The sequence below is a fragment of the Mytilus galloprovincialis genome, chromosome 10 (assembly GCF_965363235.1).
Source record: "Mytilus galloprovincialis chromosome 10, xbMytGall1.hap1.1, whole genome shotgun sequence".
NCBI lineage: Eukaryota > Metazoa > Mollusca > Bivalvia > Mytilida > Mytilidae > Mytilus > Mytilus galloprovincialis.
Window position 1 is genome coordinate 81,920,030 of NC_134847.1, and position 9,202 is coordinate 81,929,231.

The window sequence follows — 9,202 nt, forward strand, 5'->3', positions numbered from 1 at the left end:
ATGATTTATATAAATATATAAATATTGATTATCATTTAAAAATCAAGAGATGATAAGGATATATGCTTGTCATTGAGACAGTTTTCACCAAAGTTTAAATTAAAAAATACTAACAATTTCACAACTGTAGACTTCAACAATGAGAAAAACCTATATCATATACAATGTATAATATATATTAACTTTATAGCATATAAATCAATTTCATCTTTTATGCGTTTTTATGTACAATATTTTTTCTAAAATTAGAAAGGACAAAGCACACATATATTACTCTGGAACCAAGTTGAAGTTTTCCACGTGGAATGCCATGTTTCAGAATCTTGTAACTTTTCGACAATCCGATTACTCTTTCGATGTGGATTCTTTTAGAAGCTACTCTCCTATCATGGACCACTTCCTTGGGATCAAGTTGGGATTTCCCTTTTAAAAAGGTTGGTGTGTTAACATACACATCTTGACTGGCAAATAAATCTTGAACCATAATCCCCCCAGTGTTCTCCCCAGGATTTTGGGATAGCACCAGGGTAACGCGTGTCGAAATGATTTGTACAATATGTCGTGTCGCGTTACATCGCTTATTTTTTCTTCTTGTTAGTTTTTGTGCCATTACCTTTTTGTCTTTTGTTTTGTTTACTGTGTTATGTAGACTTTGGGTAAAAAAAAATACTGGTAAAAAAAAGTAAATCAAACAGTTTGTATACTTTAATATCTTTTAAGAATAAATAACAGAAAGCACTTTTAGTCTCTAACTAGTCACTTTTTATACTTTGATCAAGCCAATTTTGTCCTTATACTTGTATACCGGTAGTTACACTACACATTCCCCATTTTTGTTAGATTACACCATAACAATTAACGTTAAACAAGATTAAATTTTAATGTAGAACCGTTAGTAAATTAAATACTATTTTCCATAGCTTTAGACATGATTCTTTTAGACATCAATAAAATTATTATTAAAATCATTATTGTTATTTCATGATGGACATGAAAAGTATACTTATATTATCTATGTGGACACTTGTGAAAGGTTGTCATGTCTAGCTGAGTTCCAATCATTGTAAATTTATTTTGTAAAAGTTAATCATTAAACTTCTTTAATACTCTTCAGCTATATATATGAAATGGATGTTTACAACAACATACAGTCCTAGCTCAGTCAGTAGATGTATAAATGGATATACTACCTATTTAATATAATATGTTTGTGCTTTAATAAAAGTATGATTGTCAAAAATAATTTGCAATATATTTTTGTTGGTATATTCAAAGAAAGTTTTTATCCTTGAGGTAACATCCTTATATAATTTTGCATTCAATTTGTACTTTATTTCTATTTCAAATGATGGATAATATTTTAGGAGCACATTGTTGTAATAAGCTAAATCAGGGGAAGTAACTCAAATTTTAAAAATACGCAAATCATTTATGACCAAAGGCTGGAGTAATAGAGTTTATTAACAAATGTCTGCTTGTCCCTCAAAAGTCTCATAAGTCTGTGATCATTAAGTTATGATCTCTTAATTAATTAAATCACAAGAATCATGTACATCGATTAAATCCAATCATCAAGGTTAACCTCAAAAGGTAAATCGATCACGTGGTGTAAACAATCTTCGTTGTCAGAACTGGATTCAACTGGTTTGAACTGGTCAATTTTCATCTGAAATGTTATACCCCACGGAAAGGTTTACCGTTATATGATTTTTTTTACCGATAATTTTAGCACCACGGTGAAAAATTATACATCGCGGCAAGACCGATACCACCACGGTAGAAAATTATACATCGCGGGCCCGTGGTCCTTTAAGGGCCTGGGGAGAACACTGCCCCCTATCTGCCATTATACTGTCCCCTTTGTTAAACATTTTGATGTCTGGATTAAGTAGTTCAGATTTTTCTACAATTTGTCTGTCACTTGCAGATCCACCAAAAGCATCTGACACAAAAGTTACAGCTCCCCTCGGACTACAGCCAATCATAGTTTTCAGAGTGTTTCTATGTTTATAGTTTGACCAAGTGGTGCTTTGGCAACTCACATTTGTGGGTTTTTCAATTGGTACCTCAGTTGCATCTAAGATAACACGAGTATTGGGAAACTTTTTCTTGAAGTCAACTGGCATAGTTTCTTCTATGATTTCTTTTGATGGCCACACATCTAATTCTTTCAATTGAAAGTATAAAAAATTTATCCATGTCATGATAACTCTAGAAACTGTAGACTCTGAAATTTTGAACAACATTGCCAGTTCTACATCCTCTTTTGCCTGCCTCAATTTTATCAAGGTTAAAAACAGTTGATCTGTTGGGTGTAATTAAGAGCACTTGTACTGGAGTTCATATGCGGCTGGTCCAAGACAATGAAAAAATATCATAAAATGATCATAATCATCAAAACCAGTGTAATAATTTATCAATTTATCATTGAACTTGAAGCTTTTTATGCTAAATGTTCCAAATGAAGGAATATCACATTGAATTCCTTGGTTCTTAGAGGAAACATCATCTACTGTTATAATAGGCTTCTCACTGTTAGGTTCAGAGGAAATTACTTCTGCTTCATATTGATAATCAAACTTATTAAGTATCAGTATTGTCTCATCTGCAGATCTCTGTTTGAAACGTTTAGCTCTTGGTGATTCTTCTTTTATAGATGGTCCGAAATTAAAAATTGATGGTATTGCTTCAGCCTTCAACCGTGAACGTTCACCTGCAAAAAAGTTATACCAAACATTATACAAAATATATTATCCCCTGAAGGTAAAGGTAAATAAAGTGTTTTATCTTGGATTGTGAAAAAGCAGTACACAAACAATCTAGTTCTGTGCTTAATTCTGAGCTGGAATAGCCAATTAGCCATGATAGCAATTAATCATTTTTTTCCAAATGAAGTAAATGAGGGGGGGTGATTATATGAATTAAGTATTAAATCCTACATTGACATTTTGATGCCATCCCTTACTTGCAATTATATTTAGCATACATGTACTTGTAGGTAACTACACATTATGTCATATCATGCATATATATTAATATGCATTGAATATTCTTATTTAGGCCTAAAATAAAATTTCATTTGTTTGGCATTGCCGCCCGACCCACTGAAAAACTTGCCGCCCGAATAATTTTATTGGTGTTTCAAAATTTGTATTTTTTTTGTATTAAAAAAATCGGAAAACCGCCGGAATTTTGATCATATCCGCGGAGTTTGTTTCCGGTCTTTACTTATTTCAAATCATGATCTTTAAAGTGCTTGTTGTACACTGTATTCAGAGCAAGCGTTTTAATGACATAGACTCGATAAAAGTCTGCAAAAAATGTCAAAAAGACAGGCAGTGGATAGCATCCACTTATGCTTTAGTCAAGGGAGAGGAACATTTTATTAAAAATAAGATGTTCACCTATTCTTTAGATGGAACATGGGTTGATGTTCTGAAAGGCCTTTTAGAGAACTCAAATGTCGTCTTTGGTAAAGCAGACAGTGACACTGTAATTTGTTGGTGTCTGCTTTGCATCCTCACATCAGGAAATATAAGTTTTTCACCCAGACATGACAGAACAAACATCTGTGGCTTTAACCTCTGAAAGATCTCTTAAATATGTGAAATCTATCATTGACAAATTTTTCTTGAACCAGATAACAAAGCATGTTGCCATGTTAATTCCAAAACAATGTATTCTTTGACCTATAATTGTTTACTTTTACAAGTTGTGACTTGGATGGAGAGTTGTCTCGTTGACACTCATACCACATCTTCTTATATCTATTCAAGATGATGATGCATTGGCTTGATGGCTGAAAGGTGTACCTGCATGAAAGCACCAAAGCTAAAAGACCAATATGGTCCCAGATTTACAGGTTTATAGTAGTTTTGTACCAGTAGAGGTTAGCCTGGTACAAAACATACATATTTCAAAGACTAGCCTCTTTTGTGTGTCAAGAATTTATGAACCCAACCCCTCTCTTTCTTCTTAACATGAATAAGATAATTCTTAAAACAGAAAAGATATCTGACAGCAACATATTTATAAATGTATCTACTGGTAGTGTTCCATTGTTTTAAGCAAACCAAGGGCTCATGAATTTAACGGTATTTATGTCATGCATGTCCAGAACCCTGTTAATCAAACAATCATAACAACCTTAAAATTTATTTTAAATTATCTGTAAAAATTGTCTGTCCTACAGCATATTTATATTTTGAAATTACATGTATCATACTTTTACTGCAGTTATTACAAATGCAGTATAAACACCCTGCCAGGGTGAGGCATTCATGACTGTTCTTGTGCCAACCTTCTAAATTTGTAATATTTTGCTATTCTCAAAGCTGATCAGGGGCTGTAGTGGCTTTGACCATTTGGTAGTTCCGCAAAATTTGCATGTATCAATGCTAGTCTTATCACCTCTAGGGATAAGTGCATGTATGCATTCACAAAATTAAGGTTAGATTGTCATGACATTTATAATAAGGTTCCTCTGTGCACTACGCTTTCGTCCACCAATGAAACTGACTGTAATGAACTTGCCCATATGGTGTAGAAGTTACTTTTAATCCCATCAAACAAGCAAACAATCAAAGCTTTAAATCATCTATTTGTACAAGGAACTGTAGTGGTCGAACTGATTAAAATATGATAAGTTTACCAAACTGAAGGCAATTTCAAGATGTGACATTAAGCCTCTATTCAATGGACAGTCCCACAATTAAGAATCAATTTTCATGTCTAACATGTTACATGGTTAATGTCAGTTCCCTTCCACAGATATGTTTCTGCTGGGTACTTTGGTTTACTCCTCCAAAAAAACTGAATGTTTAACATGAAATTATCCATGTGTTGTAGAATGTGACATTAACCCCTAACAAAGAAACCATAAGTTTGTACACACAACAATGCTGCACTGCTTTTGGCTGTGATCTAGAGTCATCATGGTTGTGATATATAAAGTTTTTAATGATGTAAAAAAATAAAAAAAAAATCCCTACCTACCTACCCACCTGCTGATGGTGTGAGTCGGCAATGCCAAACAAACAATTTGTTAAGGGTGGCCTTATTCTGAAATTATATTTGCATGTGAATGATATAAGTGTCTCACTGTCTGGTAACAGTCTGTGTTTGACACATAGTAAGTTGTTTTTTCATGAACACTTGAAATTCATGCCAGAAAGTTCACAATCATTCTAGTTCTGTGCTTAATTCTGACAACAAATTACATGTAGCAATCCATCAATTTTCCCCAAATTAAGTTAAGAGGAGGAAGGTATGTGTAAAAAACTATGTGAATTAAGTTTTTTTTTATCCTACATGTAGATTGAGCTTTTGATGTTGTCCCTTATCACAAGGATAAATTCTATTTTCCAGGGTCATACCACATCTTCCTATACCTATCATAAATATCCCTTGTCACTGCACCCTATCAAGTTTCGTTTAAAATTTTATAATAAAACTGTCAACCTCTGTTACCAGCTAAGGTGTCTCCATTGACTCGATGTTAATCCTAGCAGTTGTAGCCAGTCTTGAATTTTAACCATGAATTCATAACAAAAATAATAATGTATCCCATCCATCATTTCATGGTTGAGTAAAATGTCTGTTTTCCATGATGGCATCTGAAATATTAAAACAAGAAACCACAAAGCATCATGCTATTTAAATAAAGGTAAATTCAGAATTGTTTTTAGTGTTCCTAAGGGACAACCATTTAATGCAGGGCATGGTTTTTGTGTTGTTTTTCTTTATATAATTTCCAAATTTGGAGAGGAAAAAAAATAATCTTACTGTTAATGTAAAGATATAAAAAATAAGACTTTTATATATGTGACGTAAAAATAAAAAAAAACATTATGCTTTTGCTCTGACAGTAGAGATCCATACTTTTTTTTCAAAGTTAAATGGTTGTTCCCTGTTAAATTATATTAGAAATGAAACTTTGTGTTAATCATTTATGATTTACACTTACAAATATTTAATGATTTGTAAGCCATAAATAAAATGTAATTGCATCAAACAATATTTTAAAATAAGACTCCAATTTGGTTCATGACAACAAAAATTCTGAATTTTAACTTTCTGTAATACAACATATCATAAAGACAATGAAAAATATTTTTTCTCTGTCTCTGAAGTTTTAAACAAAGCAATACAAAATAAACAAAGAAGAGCAATTTTTATTGATACAATATCATTTAGAAATTTAGAAATGAAATTTCAAAGGAAAAATGTGTGGATTTATCCTCATCCGTGTTCAAATAATGTGACGATATTTAAAAATATGGGTCTGTGTTTGAGGCTTTCCAAATTTCCCCATGAAGGATTGACTTCTATCAGAAGTCCAAATGGGCCGACTTCATATATTATATATCCAGATTACTCATCTTTTTATGCATGTTTCTTTTCATGGTTATGTTTCACTTGCAAATTTATTCGCCTAGAAATAATCTGATTTACCTTGTAATCAAATATAAAAGGGACTGAAAAACTGACAAAATTTTATTATTTCAAAGAAAATTAAAGCACTCGTAAATACCCCCTTTTTGTGAATAATCTGTTAAAACAACTGTTTAATCGAGAAAAATCAAAACAAATAAGTTTAAACATAACTGAATTCAAGAAAAATATAAATATAATAACCTAATCCAGTGGTTCTATAATCTCCTGGAGTGAAATGATTGTGGCAAACTTGGTCGTATTTTCCTGGTTTCCATAACTTTTTGCTGGATGGATCAAGTCTTTTTATGGCCACTCTCCATTTCAAATTGAATTCAGTGTCTTTTGGAAATCTGTGACCGCCTTCGGAATTATTGCAGCCGGGCACACAACAATATTGGGGCATAGTATGGTCAATTTATCGATTGTTGATTTTGGTTTCTAATGTAAACAGATGCCGCGTAATGCAATTCAAGCGTCCAAGTGATTAAAGCGCTTACGACAACCACTTATGGAACACCAGCGACGTCTTCAGGAAGAAAAATTACGAATGATCCCTATTAGACGAACAAAGTAAATACGAACGAAAAGACGAGATTATTCATCAGTTTATGAGCTACATAAACAAATAACTGTTTGGTTTAAAAATTTTACTACTGGTTTTCTTTGACTGTAATAAAGGTAAAATTTAGTTTGATTCCTACAATATCACTGTATTCGTGGCTTATATACATTGAAGATGTCTGTTTGCATACATTATCGTTAATCATATTGTAGAACTTTTTCTTGGCGTTCTAAGGAGTCAAATATTGTTGCCGTGTACTATAGACTCATTCTTGTTTAATATGGTTTATATGAATAAACCTTATTGAACAAGAAAGTACACGGATTCCCCACTCCCACATCCACTTCAATTGAATTTTAGGCGGAGCAGACGGACGAGCACATAAACTGTAAACCATAATACCCCTCGGCGGGGCATAAAAACGTTGATGCAATTGACAAATGGTTTTTGGCAATACCTTTAAGTACAAATTATTAAAGCTACCAATTATTTTGTACTTTGATAAAAAAATTATTCCAATTTTGTTCTTCTTCATAAGATTGAGGTTGAAAGGAGTATTTAGAAATAATAGGAGAATTTGTTTGCTTTTGATAAACAACACATGATCCGACAATACTTCGGTGCATTGTGTTTTTTTTTTTTGTTTTTTTTTTTGCAATCTGCCAATGAAAGTTTTGCTAATATGTACACACTTTTACCACATCTTCCTATATCTATATAGCATAACTGAACAGCAAAAACGATGCCACAAGTACACCAGAACCTACTTACTCTACCGGCTTATATGAATTGTAACCTTGTTGTGATACAATTACTGGTCAGCGTACCGCCTGTAAACAAAACCAATCCCGCATTGTCAGCTATACAAGGCCCAAAAATGACAAATGTATAATAATTTAAACTAATGGCCTTAATTATGTCTATAAACAAACATGTAACAAACGACAACTTCTGAATTACAGGCTCCCGACTTGGGACAGGCACATAAATACAGAATCCTAACCCTCTCCTACATGTAACCTAGCACAGTGGTTTAACAGTACAACATAAGAACAAACTATTAAATAAGTTGAAAAAGGCTTAATTCATCAGATGTATACAAATATAAATATATCGAACAAAAAAACAAAGACTGTACATGGCCATGTATATAAGAGAGGAACGAAAGATACCAAAGGGACAGTCAAACTCATAAATCGAAAATAAACTGACAACGTCCTAACAACAACACGACGCTAAGTATGCATTGTATTGACTGTAGAATGGCTTTGTGCTTTTTCCATGAAACCATATGCATAATCACCTTTCGAAATGATGGCATTTGAATGCTGAATTTTATCAAGAAAAGCTCCTCTGACGCAGCATCTGCAGAATTGTACTTTGTTTGTTGTAAGCAAATTTGATAAAAAAAAATTAAAAAAAATTCATTATCAGAACGTGAATCACCACATAATTGAATGCTCTGACAAATTGAAATTTTCTTGCAGATGCTTTTGCCGCAGAAAATGTGGAGAGTGTTTACATTGTCTTGTACATTTATGATTGTGAATATGATTACAGTTACAAGTATGTATTATAATTACTTATACGGCAACATTCTGCAATTATAATAAGTGTAGATGCAACTGGAAAAGTCAAATGTAAATTGATGCCGCAAGTACACCAGCATCTTCTTACTCTACCGGCATACACGAATTGTAACCTTGTTGTAATGCTGTAATAGCTAAGTCTTGGTATCCTTTTATTTTGTGTTTTGTGTCTTCCCGGCTTGTTTATAAAAGAGAAGATGTGGTATGATTGCAAATGAGACAACTCTCGACAAGAGACCAAATAAATGACACGGACATTAGCAACTTTGGGTCACATAGTTACATATACAGCAGTTAAAGGTATAAACATCCATATGGTAAAAGATTCGTATGCTACTGTCATATAAATGTTAAGTTTTCATCCATCATCTTAAGATTAGAAAAATGCCTGTTCCAAGACAGGAATATGAAAATTGACATTCATTCGTTTGATATATTTGAGCTTTTGATGTTGCTATTTGATTAGGGACTTTCCGTTTAAAATATTCCTCGGGGTACGGTATTTTTGTTATTTTACTGTTATCCAAACTGTCAAAAAGAAGTAGTCATGTTATATTATACCAGTTACCTAAATTACACAATAATTTGATACGGAAGTAGTAGTTGTCTTTTACAG

At 32.7% G+C, this 9,202-nt stretch overlaps 1 pseudogene; it reads right to left on the minus strand.

The window, feature by feature from the left end:
- Positions 1-1,784: 1,784 nt before the first annotated feature.
- Positions 1,785-2,741, minus strand: LOC143049595 (uncharacterized; annotated as a pseudogene).
- Between the last annotated feature and the right edge of the window lie 6,461 nt (positions 2,742-9,202).